Below are 14,548 nucleotides of genomic sequence, written 5' to 3' on the forward strand. Positions count from 1 at the left end.
CTCCCAAGTGGAGCCTACCACACTTGCTGCATGGTGGCTTCCCCCTCGTACCTTGAGTTACACTGGCCTGAAATTGAGAACCCTGGGGTCTGAAATTCTGGCGACCTTGTCCCTGCCGATCATACCTGTTCTGCGGCATCGGTGCACTGGCGGTAGATGAGGCATAGTTGGAAGGCCTCCTCTGGAAGAAGGACCTGTTGCCATTGCTTTGACTCTGCTCATTCTCGTGCCCAGCTGATCTTGCATTTTTGCTCAGGTGCTCTTCTGTCACGACCCAAGCCTAGGGCCTAGATGTGACATGGCGAATGAGGAACCCGAAAGTACCTCAAACAAGCCTCTTAGCATTCTTTTAGCCTTTCATAGGTAATGACGATAAATAGACAAGCGGAAATCATAATAATAAATCTTCAACTTACATATGTCCAACAATACCTCTAACTATTAGATTTAATAGGGCTAAGACAAGTTCCTAGCTCACCCTCAATCATAATAGAAGAAATGCCATAATAAAATATCTTAACATATCATAAGCTAGAAAGATAAAGGAGTATTATTCCCGGAACATGGGAACTCACCAAAAGTAGTCTTCAATGGAATATCAACTAGCCACGTGGAGGAGAACGAGGAGGAGCACCGATCCCTACATGGTGATATCATGTAGGCAAAAGAGTATGCGTTAGTACTTTGAATGTACTAAGTATGTAAGGATGCATGAACATTGAGGAAATATTATAACATTTATGTAATATGGAACATAATGTAATACATGCATAATAAATCATATGGATATCCTTTAAAACATTCATTTTGTGGGAAAATAACCATAACCGACATTTAAGACCATGCGAGCTATTACATGGAATCCAACATAACCCCCTACGTTGGCCGGGGAGACTACTTGCCGGGTAGAACTCCGTCAACTTCATTCATTTCTTTAACTTTAACTTTAAGGGCTATTTATGGATCCATTAGCCTAAGCCTACAAGGGCTCCTATGTTGGCACATAGTTAATGAGACAAGGGGTTGCTACTAGGATTCCCTTACCGAATCCCACCTCAATGCCTCATTCGGTGCTAAGTCAATCCCACGGAATAGTTTAATACTTCAAAATATTCATAGCATATAACTTGAGAATTCAAACATCATATTCCGTAGAATAGCTCATTAAAACATTTGATAATTCAAATATGCAAGAATTGTCCTTATTGCATAAAGAATTCATCATTCATATCATTTCATCATTCTTTTATTTCATAAGACTCCCTTTTTGATCATAGATATTGATTTCATAAACATTTATTTGGAGTCAAAGCTTTCAAGTCAAACTTTATTAAAAACATAGTAAAACTAGGTAGGTTCAAATCACTTCAACTTGCAAATATGTATGTAAATAAATATACATAAATACTTTGAAATCCATTAATTAAAAATCATTCTTTAAACAACCCACCATGAATTTCAAGAACCTTTAAATAGATAAATAGAGGAATTACTTGCAAATCATCAATTCATAATATGAAATTATGTTGCATCAAAATAGATCAATAATAATTAGTTTAACCATGATTCATACTATTAAGTAAAAATAAGAATTTACCATAAGAAAATATTACTTGAAATCAAGATATTTAATTGAAAGAGTTTTTGGACTACATGGGTGGAAGAACCCATGGATAAATACACACATAACTTAGAGTAGAGCTTAAAGAAAATAAATATAATTTATCATATAATCAAAATAATTTAGACATGAGAGTGGAAGGAATACTCTCATTAAAGCCTTATATACCTGGAAACCGAAGCTTTAGTTGGTATCGAAAGACTTAATGAACACTCTTGAGTCCTAGCTTCTCTCCTTGCCGGAACGTTTTGTGTACTACCCGGAGTATATGAATCACCGGAGTAGTATTTCTTCACTACTAAGAACTAAAACTATATTTGAGAATATGTAAAGAAGTGTATAGAGAGAAGATTTGCTTGAGAAAGCTTGATGAATAAAATAAGGAAATAAGGTGAGTATTTATAGGTGGGAAAGAGGGTCCTAACAATAAATAAAATAATTATATAAAAAATAAATCTGAAAATTTAATGGAATATATTGATGTCATGGATGATGTTAAATGGAGGACAATTTATGTCATGAGTGATGTCAAATGTATCTAGATCTTTCTATGGTAGGTGAAATGAGTTATTTTTGACAGAATACTCTTTTTGGGAGCTGCGTTTGAATAAGATAAATTCCTTATTAGGATTTAGTGTCTTCATAAGAATTGTAGATATGGAAGCCTAGTTTCATATCGTTCAAGAATAAACCAATTTGGATAAACCTACAGTGAGATATGATTTTTCTTCTATAAACACTTATTTCCGTCACAGCATTCTACCTTACAAAAATTAATTTATTTGACCTACTTAACCTCCGAATCTTAAAATATGGTCTTCATAAAAGTTGTATGTAATAATCTTGTGGTTACTCAGAAATTTGAATCACTCAATTTGGATATTCCTATGAAAAGTTATGACCAAAATACAGAGGCTATATCATGTTTAGGCAAAAATTGAAACATCGTATACAACGTTTTTAGGGGATGTTACATCTTCTCTGTCTTTTCTTTTCTCCTCCTCTACCTGTTGAGCATACACCATTAATCTGGAGAGATCCATATCCGAGATCAACAATGCTGCCTTGCACTCTTTCTTTACATGCCTCCCTAATCCGGAGACGAACTTCCTCATCTTTGACCTCACATCAGGAATCATTTCTGGAGCATACTTGGACAGCTGGATGAACTTTAGGCCATACTCCTTAACCGACATACCTTCCTGTTTCAGATTAACAAATTCCTCCACCTTCGCTTCCCTCAATTCTCGGGGAAAGAAGTGGTCAAGAAAAGCTCCCTCAAATTCATCCCACCTAGCAGGTTCAGCATCCTCACCCCTACCTTGTTCCCATTGGTTATACCAAATGTTTGCCACATCTTTGAGTTGATAAGACGCCAACTCGACCTCCTCAATTTTCGTAGCATGCATAGCTTTCAGAATCTTCCACATTTTATCAATAAAGTTTTGGGGATCTTCATCAACCTTAGAACCCGTGAATGCCGGCGGATTCATCCTCAGAAAGTCTCTAATTCTAGTGGCAGCAGATGGCTCCTGGGAACTAGAGCTGAGAGTCGGCGAACTCTCGTTACCATTTCGGGCAGCTATTAGTTGCGTGAGCATTGCAATTGCCCCTCGAAATTCAGCCTCTGATGTGGGTGCAGGTGGGGTAGATGGCACTTGAGGTGCCTCAGCATACCTCGCGGGTCGGCCTCTAGCCCTTGCTGGGCGTACCTCTGACTGTGGCATTCCTGCATTATCCACATTCCTCTGGCTAGTGGTACGTTTAGGAGGCATTATCTGTAACGTATAAACGCACGAATTAGAAAGAAAGTTTCATGGAGTTTAACTCCATCGCACGAATTCAGAGTAGGAAAGAAGTGAAACAATTCCTAATGTCCTATAGCTTCCTGCCTATAAGTGTGGTGCACAACACACCCATAAGCAAGACTCTACTAGACATGGCTTCATAGACTCCCTAGGACACTTGAACTCTATGCTCTGATACCATGTTTGTCACGCCCCGGGAGGGTACCCTAGACGTGACCGGCACCCGAAGGCCATTTCTGACCTCCGAGCGAACCACCTGATACAGCCACTCATTCATTCAAGCATATTCTCTTAGCAGAAACTCAATTAAAGAAATCCTTCTCATAACATAAGGGCCGAAGGCCAAACATTCACAAATCAAAGAAGATAATGAAAATAGGACTCCTCAAGATGACCGCTCGACCTCCCCACACTCCAGTCTATGAGGCCTCTATTCACGTCTAAAAGGTGCCAATGACAAGCCCATGGCTACCGACAATCTAAATAAAGAAAAGACAATCAAAACTATACAAGAAGGCCCAATAACCTCCAAAATTTTGGGAGGACTCACCGACTATCTGGAAGTGTATGTGGATCTTCAACGGAGCGCCGGTTGATGATCTCTAGTACCTGTCTCTGCATCATGAAATGATGCAGGCCAAATGGCGTCAGTACATGGAATGTACGAGTATGTAAAATGGCCGAATACAACGAACATCAAGGAAGAATAAATCAACTCGGAAGCTCAACTCAAAAGGAATGACAACTCAATCAAATGTCCTAAGTCCAAACAAGGATATGATTTAGACTGGACCAATCATATACAATTCAACTCAATCTGACTCAGATTTACTATCAAAACCTATTTGGGAGTTTCTCTTATCCGACAACCAACACTTATGAGCCAGTGAAGGTACAACGAAACGACGTCGTTGCCATGCCTGTTCATACCTTGCCAGGGCATGAACGACGAACACTCATGGATCCAATCCAACCAGGTCCTATAATGTCAGGACAAAAGCTCTCAGGGAAGCATCCGACTTTAACGGTTCAATCCCCCCTACGTTTGGCAACATAGGTATTAGGTTCGAGTATGGACTATACTCTTGCCCAATTCGGTGCTCGATACTCCTTCCAAGACTCAATGCTCATAAAACTCCATCAAAGCAACTCAATCAACTCATATCGACAAGTCTCATTACAACCTTGTCAACTCATCAACTCTATCACAATCAAATCTCAATCTCAATGCTCAATCTCAATCACACCTTCAAGGAAGTTTTAAATGCACATATATAACATCATCTAGATATAATTAATCATTACCTCCATCCATTTGAGAAAATCCTTGTGACTCATCACATCCTCAAGACTTCAAATCGACATTTTTATAATAAGCAACATGTTTAAGAAAATAGTATACTTTATCAAGTCTACATAATTAAGAAGACCAATAAAACATATTTAGCAACTCATTTCTTCATCACCTCATACTCACATAAGGGCTCATTTTAGGAACCCCTTAGCTCAACAACATCAATGCATATAGAATCAAATAAATAGGGGACAAAACTCATTAAACTTAGACCATATCAAGAAACTCCATTTTCATGGACATCTAACCTCAAAACAAGAATAGAGCACATGGGTGGACTTAGCCCATGTTTTGGATAGCCTTACATACCTTAGTGAAGACTTGAAGAAAACCTTGTGGTTGGGTCTTCAATGGAAGCTTGAGGTCTTGAAGCTCTTGGACTCCTTTTTAGTTGGAAATGGAGAAGAAGAGAAGAGAGAGGAGCTAGGGCTTTTAGAGAGAGAGAGTGGGGGCTGAAGAAATGACCCCAAAATACACAAGGCTTGTGTATGTATAATTTGGGAAATTTCCCAAATTGCCCTTCCTCCAAATTCTGAAAATTAGGCCAAAAAGCCCTTGGCGCGATAGTGGCGCGTCGCGCCTTTACAGCGCCAAGGCCAATATTCTGAATTCTGGGAATTTGGCCTGAAAACCCTGCACAACTTTTAGTGGCGCGTCGCGCCAGGGACCAAACTACTGAGGTATGTTTCTGGCGCGATAGTGGCGCGTCGCGCCCTTACAGCGCCAAGCCCATTATTCTGAATTCTGGGAATTTGGCCTGAAAACCCTGCACAACTTTTAGTGGCGCGTCGCGCCAGGGACCAAACTACTGAAGCATGTTTCTGGCACGATAGTGGCGCGTCGCGCCCTTACAGCGCCAAGGCCATTTCCCCAGTAGTTGTAACCCAGGCCAAAATGAAATCCCTGTCGTGCTAGTTCGTCTTCGGATCGTCATATCTTTTGACTCCAAACTCCAAAATTTACGTTCTTGGTGGCGTTGGAAAGAAGACTCGACGACCTTTAATTTGATAGGTCGTGGGGCACCCAAATTGATGTCTTTCAAACGATAGGGTCATTAAAAGTCGACCCTTAGATGAACTCGTCCTAGACTTAGCCACGACGGATCTTTTGGACTTAGCTCGGTCCTAGGGGTCCCCAATGACCCCCACATCACCTCCAATGCTCACAAATTTCTCAGGGACTCATCTTAACTCAGGCACATACTTCAAAATAAATATGATGGGCCCCACACATGTACAAAGAAGGCCCAAATCTTAGGAAAAATTTTGAGGGGTCTTACATTAAGTATAAGAAATTAATCAAACTTATGAAATAAACTAAGGAACGCTTCCACCTACATACAGAAACGTCCCACTCCAGCATCGCTGCCGCCAATTTATACAGAATGGAATGAATAAATTAATCCCATAACAACAGCTCATAATCACAATTAACCAGATAATTCAAGTAGTACATATATCAATGCAATGCAATGCAATGCAATATGATAATGCAATGATGTGGTGGTATGGTGGAATCAAGACTGTCGCACGCCTGTCGTATACACCTGCTGAGCTATGTTACCAAGCAGGACCCATGGGGGTCTCGCAGACAATATACCTCAATCACAATATCTCATTATCCTTGCCACCTACTCGTGATCAAGGGATCACAATGTATTCACTACCTTGTCATAAAACTGTCTCGGTCAGGGACTCAAGATACAAAGGTTTAAAGGTTTCATTTTCTTTTATCAAAAAGAATTTCCATATTTCTCAACTTCCCATCTTTCATGATATGATGAATGAGAATGAATGCATCAAACAACATATGGCATGGAAGAAATATTCAACTCAATATGTAGTACAAGGTTCAAAGTTCTCAAAACTTAACTTACACATGATACTCACCCTCAATAAATAGCAATGAAAAGAAAATATTTTAATTTAAGTGTTTACCCCTTTCTCAACAATATTTCAATACTCAAGCATATTCAAAAACCCCAACTCAACCCCTCAAGCAGGCATCACAAGTCAAATAATATCTTCAAGCCCCTCTCACAGGCAAATCATGAAGCACATGCTCTCAAAGCAAATAAGATAACAAATAAGACCCCCACACGGGTTATGTAATACAAATACACCCCCATATGGAAACACATTAATAAATAAGCCCCCCCACAGGCATCACAATATATATAACATTCTCAACACATACTACAACCCATCCCAAAGTCTATAATATATGAATGACTAATTACCCCATTCAGTCTAAAAAAAAGGATAGTCAAACCTACCTCAATTGCCAAAACTGCACTCGAATACTTCCACTGGACAAGCAACTCACAAATTCAATGCCCGAAATGACAACCCACTATTAACAATAAAATATACACATCATAATGAGTCCAATGACACCCATATTGATAGGTTTTAGAACCGGAGGTAAAATAGTCCAAAAATTAATTATTTCCGAAAAGGATCAATTTGAAAATTTATTGGACAATCACATTCTACTAGTAATAAGGAACTCATGGTTGAAAAACCCATAAAAGTAAAGCTCAAAACGAGTTAGAAATCACTATTTTCCTTAAATTCGAATTAGGAAAGAAACAAAGATTTTTGGGGTTTGAAACTAAGATTTAGGAGTTAAAATCATCAAATACTTAATGAAAAAGGAAGGTTTTAGGTCAAAAAAACTTACCCAACACTTTGCCTCGAAAATCTCTTCTCAAATCGCCTCAAGGAGTTCAAGAATTCAAACAATTGGTGAAAAAAATTGAAATGGGAAGAAAGGGGCATTTTCTTCCCAAAAAGTTCATGTTCACGCATATTGACTTTTGACCGCATGTTGACCGCGGTCAACTTACACCGCCACCCTTCAAAACATGTTTTTGACCCTCAAAACTCACTCGAAACTCTATAAATATGAACCAATAGTGAAAATTGATCAAAAAATACATTTCGGAGCCAATGAAACTAGCAGAATCATCATCCAACACTCAAAAATTGATTTATTGACCAAAGTCAAACTTAGCTCATTAAAATCAAACTTTTCAACTTATGACCTAAAATCCATGTGTTAACCAAAAATGTGATTCTGACAACTCTTCTGGACCAATTTCCACAGTTCGAGCTGATGGAATTGACGAAACTCCGTTCTGAGACCCATAGCTCCGATTGGTATCAAAAATCACTTTTTAACACTTAAAACTTATGAAAATTCAAAAACTCACACAATTCACAACCTATTAAGATTTTAACAAAACCAACAACATAAACTGATCAAATCGCACTCGGGGGCACTAAAGATAGGGGTAAAATGGTAATTTTATGCAAATTTCCAAAAATATCCCTCAAGGTCATTACAAGAAATCACACTAGAATTCTAACAAAAAGCCAAAAATAGCTCGTGGATCGAATGCCATAAATATCTCTACAAGCTACAAGTTCAAGAATTCAAACATTTAAGTTCAAGAAGCATTCAAGGTCAAGATTACCAGATTTATGAATAAAGTCAAAAACCCTTGAATTAAAGTACAAGTCAAGAACAAGTTTATCAAGATTTAATATCAAGCTCATAGGACCTTGAATCCAAGTACAAGTCAAGAATAAGTTGATCAAGATTCAAGATCAAGCTTACAAGCCCTTGAATTTATATTTGAAAATAAGAATTAGAGGATTCATAGAGATTGTAACGCTCATATTTGAAATCAAATACTATGATAGTTGCAATATTTTTGGTCTTGATTATTATTTTTTCAAAGAAAATTTTATTATTTATAAATTCTAACACGTCTAATGGGACTCAAACCTATAATTACCTGATTAAAAAAAGATGGGACAATTTCTACCTCTTATCTCAATTTTTCAAGCATCAAAGAACATCAAAAGGACTTCCAAGAAGATCAACTCCCTATCAACTTCCTCTAAGGTTGTTGACTCTAAGTTTTCTACTGAAGTAGAATGAATCCTTGGTGTTACCTATGGAAGTTTTGAAGCTGTTACAAGGATCAAGACCACTAAATTGGGACAACAAACACTTTAAGTATCATCCACATCAACTCCTAATTTTGGGTATTCAACCCCAAAAGGAGCAAGGTCCTCTACAAATACTTTCGAAAGAGGAAGTAGTGTTGTCGAAAAGATCAAGAAAACTCTAGCTCTACTTGAGCTCTTCGGTTCCAAGAACTCTAACACAAAGAAGAACTTTGATTCAACCAATGAATCCTCTTCACATGCATCGCGTGATGTTAGACCTTTGAAGATCAACTGTCACAATAATCCATGCTACTCTCCGACATCCCTAACAATCATGCAAGTAGTGGTAAATGATGCTTCATCCATGGAGGAACAACTTGCAAACCTGACATAGATAGTTGAAGAATTGAACAAACATATGCAAAATCAAGAGTCTTGGATCGATAAGTTGATGTACAAGATGGATGACTTATTAGATGGAGAACCCAACCATGCGCCTAGAAAGTGTATAAAGTTCAAGAAACTGTGCATCTTGTGAAACAAACATCACTTGTCAAGGAGATATAGTTTCTTCCAAAAGGATAATCCCATGCGATCGATTGAAGTAGTTCATTGAAGGGAACATCAAAGATAAGTATGAAGTCTCCACCAAATCTTATTATATGTATGCCAACTGCAAGGATTGTTAGATTCAAAATGCCTGCCGGTTATCAACCTCTTAAATTTCAACAGTTTGAGGGAAAAGGAAATTTGAAGCAATATGTTGCACACTTTGTGGAGACATTTAACAATGCTTGGACCTAAAAAGACTATCTTTTCAAGTAGTTCATCTTCTCCCTAAAATAAAATGCCTTTAATTGGTACATGGATCTCGAGCCTAATTTTATCGATAATTATGAACTGGTTATTGACTTCATAAATTGATGGAGAAACGCGAGCCTAAATTGTAAAGATAAACTTAGTAAAGCTTCCACAATAGAAATGTGTATCCAAGGAATGCACTGGGGATTCTCTACATCATATAAGGAGTCAAGATAAAGTTCTTCGAAGATCTAGTTACTCATGCTCATGATATGAAGTTGAGCATGTCTTTTGATAGAAAAGATGTGACCTTGTCTATATGTTCCTCACAAAGGAAAGATAAGTAGAAACCTAAGAGATGGAGCAAGTTTGTGCCTAGGAATGACAACAAAAAATCCATGAATGTCAATGTGTCTCCTGTGAAGTTTACTACGAAGAAAAGCAAAAAGCAAAGTGCAAAGATAAATTTTCAAGAGTGTTTAAACCGAACATTGACCTTGAGAGAGATGCATCAAAGGGAATACTCCTTCTTAGATTCTGATGTTCCTAAAATTTTTGATGAATCGCTTGAGCTAAAGCTTATTAAGTTGCCAAAGATGAAAAGACCCGATGAAGCTAGAAAAACTAACGACCTAAACTATTGCAAGTATCATAGGCTTGTGGTTCACCCTCTTGAGAACTGTTTTATTTTCAAGGATAGAGTTATGCAATTGTCAAACGAAAAGAAGATTATCATTGATAATGAGAAGACAACTTCTAACCAAATCTTTATCACATTTGGCTCACTTGATCCAGTCCAAATATGTATCTCTAAAGAGTATGAAGAAGAGTCATTGGAGCAATATAAATCCCAAGTTGATGGAGACAGTGATGAAGGTTAGATTCTTGTAACTAGGCAGAGACACAACAAGACAAGTTTATGAAAAGCGCCATCCAAGCAACCATTTAGAATGAGGATGGTGAAGAGACTAAAGAGGTTGAAATCAGTCAAGCATCTGAAAAGGGCAAAGAAAGAAGTGCATCACCACCAGAAACTACGTTGCCTTGTGACTTTAGGGAAATTCTTATCAAGTTGGTTCTAGACAGAGACTACTCAAGACAATGTTGAGGCCTCATGTTTCAATGCTAAAAAAGAAGAATCAATGAGTTATATCTCACCAAAGGTGTCCCCTACTGAGAAAGAAGAAACAACAGGTGAAATCTCATTAATAGTGTCTTCTTCATCTTTTGAAAAGCCTATTGAACCCCTTTCCTAAGAAGTACATACATGTGATACAAAAATAATATTTACAAATGATGATCTTCTATTTGGTGAAACACTACACAATCATCCTTTGTATATGGTGGATCATGTGCTAGAGAAAAACATAACCAATATTTTGATAGATGAAGGATATGAAGGAGTGAACTTGATATCATGAATGAAGAACTTAGTGAAAGTCATTTGTTGATACAAATATTCAATAAAAAAGGTTAGAGGTCCATAGGCTCTATCAAGTAATCCACATGGAAGATTTGCGATGAAGCACATGGATGCATGTGATCGATGGAAAGACTTTAGACAACATATTGCTCGAAAGTCCTTAGTACATGAGAAAAATATTGTCTCATCTTCTTATTATCAATGTTTGAAGTATCTCTAATATGGAATTAAAAGGAAAATAGTTGTTGTTGATAATCCTTTCACTGAAGTTGAGTCACACTTTGCTAATGCAAAATTCTATTTAAAAAGTTACGTTGTGAAAGAGGCAAAAATTGATAGCGTCAACTCAACCAAGTCTGATAAACTCACAATCAAAAGAGCTAATGTGAGAGTTAGAAAAGTCAAAGTTGATATTAAAGAGCCTTTTTCCATTTTAAATAAAGGAAAGAGCATGTTCTTAAAAAAGAAGTCAACTTCTATACTCCGTTACATCCCAAAGGTAAAGAAAGAGGAAGTCAATCATCTGGCGTTCAAGGAAATGTACTAGGAGGGATAATTCTTTCTTTCAAATGAGTTGATGCAATAAACTTGTCTTCAAAGCTAATGGAAGAGTTTGGGACTCATAATCCATTGTAAGATATGGATATCCCTACAAAATGCACAAGAGAAGGCTTTGATCCAAATGCTTACAAGTTATTTGTAAAGGTTGTATACAACCCTAATAAGCCATCAAAGCTAGGGAAACTCCCATCAAAAGATAACACCAAGCAAGCATGCGAAGGCTTAGGCTATAACCAACTGTATCTCCATCAAAAAGGCAAGTAACAACTCTATCATTATAGAAAATGAGTCCGCTGCTTCCAACAAAATACCTTCCGTCTTTGATTGACTTGGAAAATTGACTATAAAAACTTTTATGTTCAAGAGATTGGGTCTATTGAAGAAGAATAATAATAGTCATCAGAGAAGCTATCTAAGAGTGATAATGACTGCTTCACCAATGATCTAAAAAGATTTTAAAAGTTTGATTACTTCTAGAATAAGGCGATGGGTGGAACTTATGGTATTATGTAAATAGGTGCAAAAGGAAAAGAATTACATTGTGGTTTACACTAAGGAGCACAAGGAGGATGAAGAAAGTGTGGGCTCCTCATATCATATTACAATCCAGAGTGAGCGCAATGCCTTATCTCAAATGAAGAATGATGAGGAGTAGGGAGATGTTGCCTACTGTTATCATATATCTTTTAATGACAATGATCCTTAAGAAGAGGAAGATGAGATGCTCCACCCAAACTTGAAGAAGGAGTGAAGACCACAATAGATCCCATAAAGGAAGTTAACCTTGATATTGATGAAGACCCAATGCCAACTCTCCTGAGTGCCTCTTTATATTATTTCTTCCATTTCTATTGTTGGAGAGACCTTTTCGGTATTGGTCGACTTTGAAGCAAAAAGGAAACAAGGGTTCCTCCTTCAAACCTTCCTTATTCTTATTCAAAATCTTCATGAAACTTTGATATTTCTTCACAATCAAGACCTATGAGCTACACTAAACTTGGTGAGTACCCTTCCTCCTTCTATCCTTGTTTGTCTGTTTATAATTTATTTTCTGATCATTGAGCTTCTTTCAGAGTTCTTCTCATTTGTATACGAAAGTTGTGTCAAGTTTGTTATGTACATCTACTTTCTTTCTGATGTGAGGTCAACACTTTTCTTCTCTAGGTCACTTGACCTAATATATGTAGGTGCCTGCACATTTTGTAGATCCTATTTTCTCAATCTGATTTGAGGATGATATTTACCATTTTACAGTGAAAAAGTTTCCTTTTGTCATTTTGATATGGGTTTGTGATTTATTTTGTTGAAATTGTAGTAATAATTCTCCATGATGTGAGTATTATATCTTGTGCTGATGTCCAAAAATTCTTCCATATGTCTATTTGAAATTTGTATCAATGTCTGTGAAAATTCTTCCGCCTCTGATTCTTGCTGAATGATTTGAATGCATGCTATGTGATGATTTGTTGTTCCCCTTCCCTGTTATACTTGATTTCTTTAGCCGAACTCTCAAATTGGGTATTAGTTGCTTCTCTAGATTTATAATTCTTCTAGCCTGAATAGGAAGTTCAAGGAAAGTGAAAAGGCACTTCCTTACTAGACTCTCAAAAGCAAGATTTGCTAGATAATCCACTAAGGTTTCCCTTCCCTGAAAATATGTTGAATCCTAACTTGACAGTGCTTAGACAAAAACTTAATATCTTTCACAATGTTTGAGATCATCCACAAAATTTTCTAATATCCTGATAGAATTTTTACCATTACTAAATAGTATGTTTCCACAATTACCTTGTTAAGTCCCATTGTAAAGCAATGATAAACTGCTTCCTTAATTGTAGTTGCTTCAGCCTTAATATTGGTAGTTTCATGAATTTTTTCCCTTGAGCATAAATTAGACCCCCTTTATGATTCCTTAGACAGTAACCATAAGAATATCGCCTAGGATTGTCCTCGAGATGCTCCATCTCTGTTGTATTTGATCACTTCCATATCCGGAGGTTTCCAAGTGATGGTTGAGTGATAAAGCTTTGTTTTGTACCCTTTAAGAAAATTCACAATGTTAGGCCAATTGTTGGTCACCTGATTTAGTTTAGGGTAAGTTGCCTTCAACAATCTCCAAATGTCTAAATTCACCTTAAAATTCAAGCTTTTGTAGGATATTCTCTTCTAATTTTTAATGTAGTTCCTCCTTTTCCAAAGATGCACATAATAATAGCACGCATTATTGTGCAAATGGGCCTTAGTTTTTGTAATACCTCAGAAGTTCCAAACCCAGATCATATCTTGAAAAGGCCTAAAAAGTGTTAAGTCTGCAAAAAAAATTGGGATATAATGTCACGACCCAAAGTATCTGTAACACCCTGAAAATTTCTATGCTAAGACCCGAACCATTCTTTGTATGCGTATAGGTCTGAATCCAATAATTCTAATTGTAATGTAATCATTATAATTTATTCTTTAGAGCTTGAAGTGTATTTGAAGTGAATTAGGGTCACAATAATACTGTAGCATAAAGTTGAGTTGAAAACTTTCTTACTAATTGAGTTTCGATATAAGATTTTACTTGGGTCAACTTTAAACGATCATATCTCCTAGAGTATGACAAATTAGGTGGCTCATTATCTATCAAATTAAAAGTCTTTGAGTCTTATTTCCAACTCTACCAAATTTGCCTCATTTCGAGTTTGAAGTAAAAATTTATGACCATTTTACTAGATGTTGTCAGATCATTAAAGTTACGACTCAACATTAGGATTCGTAGAGTTTTACACGAATCATAAACAAACTACTCATAGAACTTCTGACTACTTAGAAAAATTTCAGTCTTTAGGGTCTTTTCTACTACACTTGATTACGACTAGTAGAAATGAGTCGTAGAACTTCTAAACACTTAGAAAAAATTCTAAAAGTAAAGTCATTCCTACGAGTGATGATAACGACTCATCAAAGGGTCTACGAGTCATAGAAATGATTCATAGAAGAGATTTAGAGACTCAAATTTTTAGAGTTTGATAGGATGAG

The sequence above is a fragment of the Solanum dulcamara genome, chromosome 6 (assembly GCF_947179165.1).
Source record: "Solanum dulcamara chromosome 6, daSolDulc1.2, whole genome shotgun sequence".
Lineage (NCBI taxonomy): Eukaryota > Viridiplantae > Streptophyta > Magnoliopsida > Solanales > Solanaceae > Solanum > Solanum dulcamara.